At 40.4% G+C, this 12,732-nt stretch overlaps 1 protein-coding gene across 1 annotated transcript in view; it reads right to left on the reverse strand.

Annotated features, from left to right (window-relative positions):
- The window catches only part of PCCA (propionyl-CoA carboxylase subunit alpha), a 275,014-nt gene that overhangs the window by 249,143 nt on the left and 13,139 nt on the right, over positions 1 to 12,732 (reverse strand). The window lies entirely within an intron of this gene.

Below are 12,732 nucleotides of genomic sequence, written 5' to 3' on the forward strand. Positions count from 1 at the left end.
ACATCTCAAAGAGCAGAGATTTTGTTTCAGCATGACCCCAAGAAGATCTTTAATTTGCTTTTTAGGTTATTGAGTAGTTTCCGACATTCCCATTTCCCAGATGATTTCTTATAACACACACTTTGCCATCTGAAGGTAATTCAAGTACAGCAGAATCTTAATCTCTACTGTAACCCATTAATCTCACAACAGTGTTATTTCAGCACATCCAACAGCTTTATCCTAAAAGGAGTGTACCATGTTGAGGAAATAGGTATTGATACATAAAAGAACACAGTTCACGAGTTTATTTTAATAAGCATATGCTTAAATCTTGCATACAACGCACTTGGTCAGTGTTAAATGCACTTAGCATGGTTTTAAAAAAAGGCTATTAAGTTATACACAGTCCACAAAAGCAAAAGGAAAGAAGCAACCCATTTCTATATGGTGACAACTGTTCCCACTTTTAAGAAAGTTACCAACTTTTGCATTCTTCACTTAAAAGAAATATTTACAGGTTTAACAGTTTAGCTCAGCCTCATGTATAGCTTTATAAGACATTGGAGTAAGTTTCTATATAAATAAATTCCTGTTTTTACAACACTTGGAATTAAGCAAGTCTTCCCACGCTGCATAGAATCTACATAGCACAGTGACATGCTCACACAACACTTCTGTCTAAATCCTCTTCCCTGTTAGCATTTCTTCCCCCTCCAACCTGCTAAATAAAGTCATATTTCCTGCTGACAGCAAATGATTGGTTTACCTTTAACTCCAGGGGGTTTAACTACCAGTCCTTTAAGAAGCTTTGACAGTTTAACCTGCTGAGCTCACAGCACCCAAGGGAGGGTCTTGCTTGCAGTTTTACTTCTGATGCTGCTGACCACTAATACTGACTCCACAGATAATGGATTTCAATAACAACCTCCTACAGGTTAACACTTTGGGTACTGGCCATGATACTGCTTTAATTAAGTTAATACATGAAGGTCACAGTTTGGTAGAAAGTTTTATCAAATTTGGCTGTGCTTACAATAGCAGGAGAAGTGCACGTGCTCACCTAGCCAGCAGCTGTTGGATGAGTTTGCCTGCAGATATAAACCAGTTGGTTTGTGGGTTTATGCAATGGTGTGATTTTTTTTCAGTGAACTCAGTTTATTAGTTTCATTTCTTTAAAATGTGATTTTTCCCCTCCCAGCATAACTAATAATTCCTTGATAGATTAGAAATGGATGCCTCTAACCATGCTGTGCAAAGGATGGGCCTACCTGGCATGTAAACATGCATTACATTTTAGGGTTTGGGGGTTTGTTTCTTTTAAATTTGCAAGGTTTGTATCACCCTGATGGTGAAAAACAATTAGCATTTATATTTTTTAAAGCTAAGTGTTAACATTACATTTTGATTCAACCAGATGTTTTTAAGATCTTAAGCAGGAAATAATTCACGTTTACTGAAAGCACACATTTGATAAAATACAAGAAGAGCAGATTGGAGAGGAACAATTAAACAAAGTGTTTAAATGCATTTTTCAGACCAAGTATTCTCTAATTTATTTTCAGCACTGAGCTTAAAAGCCCACATCCACTTAAAAATATGTAGAAAATGTTTTTCTTTTGTTAAAAAGATGGTATTTACTTTACCTGTAAAGACATCTATTTATTGGATTTTATAATACACACACCCCCTCGGTTAAAGTACACAATCTGACAGACCCTCTACGGCGTAATAATGAAGCAGCATGGGAGCCGTTTAATATATTTCTTGATTAACTCATTGCCTGTCCAGTTCTCATACAGACATGTGCTCACATGTCATAATCGTCATAACTCCCATCATCCCTACAGTTAACACACAAGCTCCTTGATTAGTGCACAACTCCCAGACGAGCCATCGCTAATGCTAAATAATTCCCTTCGGCCTCCTGCGACTATACCGCAGGCTCTCCAATTAAATATAATGTCTCTGATGAGCCATATTAATACGGACAAATTCCTGCCAGGGATTCTAGCCCACTCATTTTCACCAAAGAAGAGGGAGAAAAAGAATTCAAGAAAATGAAATAAAGAGAAGAAAGCTGTGTACATAAAGCTAGCCTAAAGAGCAGCTTTACCATGAGGCTTTAATTACAAAACTTTGTCCACTGCCACGGATACGTTATTCATGGAGGTATCTAGAAGACTGGCATATTACTACTACGAGTGTACTGATAAATGGCAACGAGTAAATTAGCATTTTAATAATTGAAAAGCAAGCATGTGAAACAGATAGCTTTTCAATCAGTTAATTAAAATTAGCAATAACTAATCATGTGATAAAGTTAACTACAGAAACCCTCAGACCACTTACTGCTGGCTATGTTTAATCTAGGGAAAGAATTACACACTGCTGGTCTTAAGCATTAAGCATCACTTATACTATCACCGTAGCTGAACACACCTAAGGAGACTTTTGTTGTTTTCTTTTTAAAGGTTAAAAATATTTCAGTAACAACCCACACATGATATTTTCAAAACCTGCACCAAGAAACACGCATGGTGTCAGGAACCTGTTCCAGCATCACCAGTTATGTAATTATCTTAGAATATGGACCTTGTAATATATGTACAAACAACACTACAATACTTTAAGGGCATAAAACAGTCGGCCGTGGGTCAAAGATATGTAAGCTCAGTTATGGTCATCTTCCCCTTTTAAAATAAGAGGGACATATCACTGGAAAACCCAACCTTTTCAATGGACACTGGAATTCCTAAACACCATTCAACTCCAATTTGCTATCATTACCTAGAAATTCACTACACAGATTTTATTGAAGTTGTAAAGAGTGTCTGGTCTTTAGACTGGAGAGTCTGATGTCCGCAACCCTAGAGCTGACCCTCTCGCTAGAAGCGGTATTAACAAAGGACATGTAAATAGACTGTTGCAGAAGTATCCTTCAGTAGTTTTAAATGTTGCTTGCAACTGCACAAATAAATTGTCAAATATTCAAATAACCCCCATGAAATTTTGATAAGCTCTTCCCCAAGGTCCTTGCACCTTCATCCTTACACTAATGCACTTCATCTTCATTTACCTGATCATTAGTTTCCAGTTTGTTCAGCTGGAAACCAACGCACACTAATTACTTTGACATCACAAAGTCCTATCTGTCTTCACCACCTCCCCAGACAGCAGGGAGAAATTATCAAGGGTAGGCATGATAATATCCTGATAAATGATGATTCACATCACCTCACTGTCAATCATCCAGAAGTGCTCACACAAAATACCACTCAATCTCATTATTGAATCCTAGGGCTAAGAGTACAATACACACCAGGAGTCATATTTCAAACAGCAGGCCACCTGAGTAAGATGCAGCTCTGAGATTTTCATGAATTTTGTTGGCTTTTTGTTTGAACACTGTAAACGTCAAGTATTCATATATTTTACTGTATGCATACATGCTGGCAGAAAAGGACGAGCTTAAAGCAAGACAATTCATCTTGAGGGCTCAAGTGAGAAAAAAACTGGGTTATTTGGAGGGAAGAAGAGAACTGTTAAGTTTCATTAATTTAAGAAAATGAAAAAACTTGTAAAGTTTCAAAGTTAATTTTAATTTAAGGATCTTTCCTGCTGAAACAATATAAAAGCATTCAGAGCTCTGAAAGAACTAATGCTAGCTTTGAAACTCACTGACATAGGATACGTTTGCTTTTTCTATATCAGAAAGTAGATATATGTTCCTGCTGAAATAGCCTAATCAGAAAAGACAACCCATTAAGAACTAAAATAAAAACTTGGTAGGAGCTGCTTTCTCAGAAAAGATCACCTTCTTCCCTACTTTAACTCTGTATCATCATCTCTCCAGTTGTCTCAGTCCAATTAGACACAGACTTTATATAGACACATAGACATAAGGCATGGGGCAGGGAGGAAAGGGTATATGACACCATCTCCAAGGTTCGTAACATTCCCCACTTCCTTGCCCAAAGTAGATCATTCACCATCAGTAAACTTGCAGACTGACACACCATATACCAGACAACATGATGAATCACAGACCCACCTACCCACCAGCTCACAGACATGCAGAATGGTTTGGGTTGGAAAGGACCTTAACGGCCACCCAGTTCCAACCCCCTGCCATGGGCAGGGACACCTCCCACCAGACCAGGTTGCTCAAAGCCCCATCCAGCCTGGCCTTGAACACCTCCAGGGATGGGGCATCCACAGCTTTTCTGGGCAGCCTGTGCCAGTTTCTCACCACCCTCTGGGTGAAGAATTTCTTCCAGATATCAAACCTAGATCTACTCTCCTCCAGTTTAAAATTGTTGTCCCTTGTCCCTGTCACTACAGGCCATGATAAAAAGTCTATCTTCCCAGAGCCTTCTCTTCTCCAGGCTGAACAAGCCTTTCTTCGTAGGAGAGGTAACCAGTCCTTTGGTCATCCTCGTGACCCTCCTCTGTACCCACTCTAACAGGTCCGTGTCTTCTTGTGCTGGGGGCCCCACAGCTGCACACAGCACTCCAGCTGGGGCCTCGCGAGAACAGAGTAGAGGAGGAGAATCACCTCCCTCAAACTGCTGGCCATGCTATTTTTTATGCAGCACAGGATACGGTTGGCCTTCTGGGCCTTCAAAGGCCTTACAGAAGTCCTATGTTCACTGATGCAGATGCCCTAGCCGATGATGTAGAAAAAAAAAAAACAAAAAAAAAACACTGAAATAACACAGTAAAATGCACGTTCAACCATTCCATTGTATTCTTCTGGCTGAAGACACTTCGGCAATCAATGCCACTCAGAGCCACAGAGCGCTCTCTTCCAAGCACTGACGATAGTGGTCTACCCCAGGTGCCCTGGTACAGCCTCTAGCGACTGCCTGCTCACATGACTGAACCTGAAATTGGCAGGAGCCCTCACACACACTCTTGGACCTTCACTGACCCAGACTGTTTGAAATATGATCATAGACCCGCAATGAAACCTCCATCTCACTTCAGACCACATTCCTGTAGGGCTACACTAGACAGACAGCAACTTAGAGGCGCTTGCTAGGATAATGTTAAAGTAACATTTTTCAAGGACAAATTGGGAGGATGTGTTCTAATACATGGAAATGCAAACACAGCAGCACTGCAAGAATCCATAAAAATAGTGAGAGAATTAATTTTAGTGTGGCTGCACTACATACCTGACATACACACCATTAGAAACCTTTGAAACACACCTCTGAAAGCAGCTGTGGATCACTGCCTTTGAAAGCAAAGAGCTCTTCACAAGCTTCCTATCAAAATACTCACCCTAACCCATGCACACAGATTTCTCACTCCTGAGTCTGTGACCCAAACTCTTCACCTCTCTGGCACAGTTTACATAAGGTTGGCAAAATTATCTGTCATACCTAACATGATAAATAAGTGATTCTATGTCAGTTTTGCCCAGCAAGTTTAAACACCACATCCTGGGGCAACTAAATTCAGAGACTTCATCCATGAAGAATGAAAAGGGCTGAAAATAAAATAGAACCTTAATGTCTCAAACAAATCAAGCATGAATATTCCCCCCCCCCCCCCCCAGCCTCCCCCACCCCTCCAAATGCAACCTCACTGCTTTTCTTCCTAGAAGGGTTGCTAGAAGGGAACAAAACTGAGTCTTGTTTTGGTTTACAGAAACAGAGCACTGAAGACAGAAAGGAAGTGAGAAACTCAGACCAGCAAAAGTTTTGGAAAAGTTACTCAGTGATAAACTTCCTACAGAAGTGTTAGTTTTCACTTTAACTTAGGAACTGCAACAGCCTTATTCATCCCAGACTTACTACACCTATCATTTCTTAAAGAGCATATGATCTGACTATTTGCACCTCAAGGCCACTGTTGACTTAACTGCTTGAAGTCATACAATTCAAATTTCTTTTGTGGAAAGAATATTGGCGCAAAGAATACACAGGCATGCACGCCTGCCTGCAGAAGTGAATTTAGAATGATAGTTAATGTGTTAGCTTTACCCCCAGAAATCTGCCGAGGGCAGAAAATTGCAATAGTGATTGTATCCTTTAGTTCAGCTGATGGAAATGTGACATTCTAGCAGCTCAAGACTTCCTTAAAAGGGCATATCTGAAGATCAAAAATGTTGTTTAAATTTCCATATGTTAGGACTATGCTGATTACTTTATAAGAACCTTTTAGCATAGCCATGTTGCTCTTTGAGGGTCGCTACTCCAGTATTTTTTTAAATGAACTTTCAGAACTACTTCATACAAAGAATGCACTTTTTTTTTTGCTAACTCGATAAAGAAAATTCTTTGCAGAAAGGACTAAAATTGGCACAGAATCAAGTTCTACTTTGGGGGAAAATGCTCAGTTGAAACTGTTAAGACCATCTATAAAACTACATCTTTCTGTTCAGCCACTGACGTTGACTTGCAGTACAATTATAGTATTTCCTCTGAAGGAAAAAAAAATAGATAGGAAACTGCTGTCAACAGGCATCAGTATCACAGAGCTCACCGTCTACATGTTTATCTGTCAATCTTGAGCTCCACAGATATGGAACAAGAACACAGGACAAAACTTGAAGCTCAATTTAACCCGTGTTCCAGGCTGACTGCAAAATCTCTCCAGAGCATTCACCAAGTAGAAATCAAATATGGTTACAGTAGAAGTGTAATTCATATCATACGATAAAATTGAATTTAACATCCAAATTCAGGTTGTTACCTTAAAAAAGAATCATAGAGCCAAACACCTCCCCCACATTGCACTCAAATTTTTATTTTTAGAGAGCAGTGATATTTAAAGCTACAGACCCACTACATACTAAATACACATACATCAAATTAGAAGCTAGCATCGATAAAGATACAATATGATCATTAAAATGAGAGAAAATACAATAGCAAAGTCCTTATTAATACTGTAGTACTGTAAATTTAAAGACTTGGAATTCAGCACTTACTTACCAAATAAACTCAGGAGTTGATCATTCTTTATCAAGTGTTAGACAGCACAAAAATGGCTTTTCAAACCAAAAGAACAGATGCTCCTGTGGTTTCTAAAGTTGTATAAAATGTTACTCTACTTAACAATGTAAACGAAGAACACAAGCTAATACATAGAAAGCTAATACATAGAAAGTTCAAAGCTTCAATCAGTCTTAAAGTCGCAATCAAGAAAAGCAGTACTTTGCTGAAAGTGTAAGAGAAGAAAGCAACAGCAGTGGTCTCTCAGGTCACAGTAGCAAGCAGCAAGACTGCTCAAGCCCAGCTATTCTGCATGTCATTCCACATTATTAAAGGGAAAATTCAGAACACTTGGACCTGGCCCTATCAGCCAACAGTGTCCAAAAGCCATTCCTTAGCCATCTCCTCTTCCCTCCTACATATACAAGGTTTTCAGCCACTAAAAATTGTGCAAGCAAGCAGTATTAAATTGAAAGCCCTTTGGGATCCTTTCCCATGGCATAAATGAGTGGCCTAGGAAGACACATCGGGCAGCTTTCCAGCACCAAGCCTTTATTGCACCACACCGCAGCCCCGCCATGCCAGGGCCTTAATGCCTGAGGAATGTCACAGTCCTTAAAACTTGTTATCACAGGTGGTTTGGGGGTTTTTGTTTTGTTTTTCAAAGCTGAAGGCTGGATTCTGATTAGCCTCTAACACGTTCAAAGTGCCAACTTCTCACCTCCACAGAGCACAAACATTAGCCAGGCAATATAACCGCATTTGTTGTCTTCTGGAAAAGGCTTTAAGAACAAAAAAGAAGAAAGGATAGGAAAAAAAAAAAAAGGCAGCCCCCAGCAGCTCTCTTGCACAGTATACTTGTTAGCTCTTCTCCACAATAAACTCCTTCTCCAAGTTACCGAATATTAAGCAAAAAGAAGTCCAAGAGAAATCAGGTTCAGCCATTTAGCTTTTTGGGAGCATTTCTAGGAAGCTGACAGATCCGATACTGAACCAGCAGCAGCATCCAGAAAAGCTGAAGTTAAGAGCAGCAGCCATGCATTTTTGAACAAAACCATTACTCATAACTGAGCAGAAGAGTTTTCAAACAGCTAAACCACCACATGTAAAGCTGGAAAACGTTAAGCACAAGATCAGCAAAATTATGCTGGAAGCGGTCATAAGCAATAGCTATTATCTCAGTTTCTGGGCTTCCCCTACAAGTTTTATACTCTTATTAAAATTACGACAAAGAACTCGAGGCTTATGTGCACTCTCATTATCATCTTTCTACGTACTTAGACTCGCATCAGCATTTTGATATCTGTATATCCCAAGAAAAATCTTAACTGCAAAAATAATTCCCCAAAGCTGAAACTGATGATTCAGCTATGGCTAACAGGTAATTTTAAGAAGTCAAACAGGTAAAGAAACAGGCCATATTTCCATAATAAGCATTCAGATTATCTATGAAGAGGCATTCTTTTTCTTGGCAAATACAACATCATAAATGGTGAAAAAAGATAACTGCTTTCTTTTATTTTGGGTAGCTAAGGGCTATGGACTAATCATATTTGACCATTTGATAACAAAACAATTTATGAATCAAATACCTATCCTATGTTTTGCTCTTACTTGCATAAAGTGATGGTTCTCCCCCAACTCTGTGCCATCACAAAAACACACCGAACAGACAAACAATTAATTGAGGTTGGAAGGGATCTCTAGAGAGTTGCTCCAATTCTTCCACTTAATTGGCAGTTTAGCTAGGTTGACTATAACTCGACTTCAGCTACCAAGATGCTACAGGATACCAGGCATCTTACTAGTGAAGACAAGGTAAATGATACCCACTGCTCTTTCATCCATGGACCTGATCACATCAAATATGGCTACCAGATGAGCCAGGCATGATTTGCCCAGATGAATCCATGCTGACTGCTCTCAACCATATTCTTATCCTTCATATAATAGGACACGTCTTCCAAAAAACTCACACCACTCTTTTTTTCTCCAGTAACTTTCCTGTAGTTCTCTGGATCCTCCTTGGAGACAGGTTCAAGGATCTCTTCTCAGTCATCAGGAACCTCCCACAACACTGTGACATTTCCATAATAAAAGACAGCAGTCTCCCAGTGAAATCAGCTTAATTTCCTCAACTCTGTCACACACATCCCATCCAGGCCCACAGACTTTGTGTGATACCCACCTGATCTTTCCCAGTTGTGAGCAAGGCTATGCTTCACCTGGTACTACTGCTAGGTTCAGGGACCTGGGAGGCCCAGGACTTTCCCAGTAAAGGCCAAAGCAAAGAAGGCATTGATTATCCCAGTCTCTTCTATACCCTTTGTCATTATTAGGTACCATGCCCAATGAACCAACATTTTCTTTTTCCTTCCTTTTGCTGCCAATACACAAATTTCTTGTTGCCCTTTCATACAATCCGGAATAGACATAGCTCCTTTGCTTGGAGGTTTTCCTTGAATATCAACCAGTTCTCCTGGGCCACTTTGATCTCCAAATAAGTCTCCCATGGTATCCTGCCATTGCTCAAGCCAAAGCTCGTTCTCCTGAAGTCCAGGCTTATAGTTCTGCTATTTGTCTTACTTCTCTTGAGAATCTAAATTTCATTTCTTCCAAAAGCTGTCATCAAGCTTCATAGCCATGATCAGCTCTTCCTTCTTCCTATGATGTCCAGCACAGCATTTCCTCTAGTTAACTCAATCATCTATGTCAAGAAATCACCCACCACACATTCCAGAAGGCTCCTGGAAGTGTTTTCACTCCATATTTCCAGCGGTTATCAGGATGGTTAAAACCCCACATTAGTACTAGGGTCTGCAATTATGAGGCTTCCTTCAGTTTTCTTAAACAAGTTTCATCTGCTTCCTATTCTTGATCAGGATTTTGGCAGACAGCTACAACAAGGCCTACTGACAGAAGTCACAGCCTTCCCTATACTGAGTCTCTGTCCTCCACTTACTCCAGTACAGCCTCTTACAAAGCTCTTGGCTCCACAGGTTCTCTGCAAAAGAACCTCCCAGTGTTTGTCCTCTGTGATCCTGCAGCCAGCTCACCTCCTTCCTGCAGCTGCCTTCACCTGCAACCCAGCACCTCAACCACAACATGCCTCCCACTTGTGAGGACCCCGCTCCCCTGCCCCTAATCCCAGGCTCAGGGAGAAGTGCCAGGAATTTGCTGCAGCCCAAGGCATGGATGACTGAACCGCACTCCTTCCACATACTTCTAAATATTAAATCTTGCCAGCAGTCACAAATTAATGATTAACACAAGTTAATTTGCTCAAAGCTGCTTTTCTTTTACAGTTACAATAGGGCTTAATGAAGAAACAATAAAGCCATAGGACAACTTCTGCAGGGACTATCATAACCAGTTGCTAATACGTAACCAATAAAACTTCCAAAGTATCTTTTAGGAAGCAAGTATTGATAACACCTAAGAATGGGCACGCATCAATTTGAAGTTCTGTTAAAAGAAAAGAAACACAAGTTCTAGGCTGCTCAGACTTCTAGCTAAATGTACACGGTTCCAGTTTAATACAAGGTCCCCACCAAGGTCTGGTTGCAGCTCAGGAAAGCTCTCTTTTATTCACCAAACTAGTACCTTCATCATGCACACATGCGTGACATCCTTCACCATCTCTACTATTCAACATCATAAAGTGCTACAAACGAGTAGACCAAATACCAGCCACTCAGTTTCATATATCTGGAAAAGTAATGCACTGTCTCAGACTTTTTTAATTCTCAGGAGACAACCACTGCCAAGGTAAGTAAAGAATATCACTACAAAACCCACAGTCAGGCAGGTCACCTGATCCTTAAGAAAGTGGCTGTAACACACCAAGGTGAGAGGCTGTCAGAAGTGCCAGCCAGCGTGGGCTGGAAGATGACTTGGTCACACCTGTTCTTAATGCAACACCACAAACCAATTGCAACCGCTGGCCCCGTGCCAGTATCCCACACACTAACTGGGATCTTATCTGCATGCAATCCAACCCAGTTGCCTCAGCTTCCATTCACATTCCTCTCCGGCAGGGAGCCAGTCCCTAACAGTTGCGTTATTGTGGGACCCAAGCTCAACGTGTGTTCACTGCACTGATGGCTGCACGTGCTTACAGAGCCATGGCCCCCTTATTATTATCTCATATTACAAAGAAAATGCAGTGGGAAAGGGATACAAAATAAATCCGTGATTTCATAACAGATCTTCTAGGTTAAGCATTACTTGCAGACTGGGATTTTTGTATTACATTGGAAAAAAACAATCCTTAAAGATCAAAAAGGAAGAGTGCGTATCAACTTCAGTCAGGCAACTTAGCTTATTCGTGTGGAAGAAAGGACGTGAAGAACCGTGCTGTCCTCCCTTTCCACTCCCTCCTTCCAAAGCACTATCATCCACTGCCCCCAGCAGGTACCATCAGTACCACACTGAAGCTGTTGTTGCTTCTCAGGTTCAATCTTAATGCCTCAGGAAGCTGCGTATGCAATAAAATGGATGAGAACAAAACAATCAAAGGTCAGTCTTAGAGACGTGATTCCTGGAAAGTGATGTGCCGTTACTACAGAGAGCAGACGTGGGAGATGACATGCTGTCACAAGCAAACTGTGCCACAAGTTTGTCAAGAGCCAACATTACAACAGGTTTCACTTTGATGACTGCCAATGTCCTACCTTACAAGGGCTGTACTTTACGAGTCACCAGTGAGCCAGTATTAAACACTGGATACTAAGAAGCTGCAAGAATTCATGCAATACCGTGCATCACGTTAATGTTTATGAACTCAGAGCACTGCCCGATTAGCACAGCAAGACAGAAACTAGAAAAAGGTACTGAACTGAAATAAAACACATACATCTCTATCAAATCCAAGGCACCACTAAGTATAGCTACTACTTTGCACCAATTACTCAGACTATCTTTTTCCCCTATATTAAACAGGGCACATGAATGAGTATTTGGGGCTTTGTGTCTTTGAATTAAAACAGTAACACACAAAAAAACAGCTGTAGGCTGTTTCAGAAAACTCCTTTCTGGAAGCAATTTCAAACACTAATTATTGACACTATCATTGAGAAGAGCTGCTGTATTGATTTCCAATGAAGATCTGAAAACAGGTGTCAAGGTTGACCACACTGACCTAAAAGACTAAGCTTTAGCCAGACACTTGAGAGACAAACACAGAAGTAAAGTTGATTTAGGTCTATGTTTAATTGTTTAACACAGACCTATCCTCTCCAAATTCAGTTTTGAGGATTTCACTTATTCTAAGGAAGAACTCTACAGATTTTGCCGAACTCATTTCCCAGTGACCACTTGTTGTTGCAGATATGACCTTTAGATGGTCGTTCTACTCCTGCTCCAACCTTCCCCCACACACACTAGACAAGTTCAAAGGACGGAGCAGTTTCTTTTAAAAGAAGCAGCCATCACCATCTCGGTTTGAAACAATTATGAAAGGATGTTAGTTGCTACTTGCAGACGATTTAGCAGTAATAATAGTTAAGAGAAAGAGCATCTCAAACTTGTAAATTACAGTGCTATCTTACTGCAAGCAAACAAGCAGGAAAAAATATATTTTAAAAACAAGGAATAAAGTATAACCAAAAACCACAATACCCATTAAACGGTGATGTGGTCATCTGTACCTATACCCGATTCCCCACCAACTATACTGCCCTCACTCTCCCTGCTACACCTTCACTTTAAGGTCTCCAATCTTGAGTTTTTCTGTCTTTTAGATACTTCATTTCGAATTTAGTTTCTATTTTGACATTCCTCCATAGGAAAAAAAATAGCAGGATCA

The sequence above is a fragment of the Oxyura jamaicensis genome, chromosome 1, assembly GCF_011077185.1.
Source record: "Oxyura jamaicensis isolate SHBP4307 breed ruddy duck chromosome 1, BPBGC_Ojam_1.0, whole genome shotgun sequence".
Taxonomy (NCBI): Eukaryota; Metazoa; Chordata; class Aves; order Anseriformes; family Anatidae; genus Oxyura; species Oxyura jamaicensis.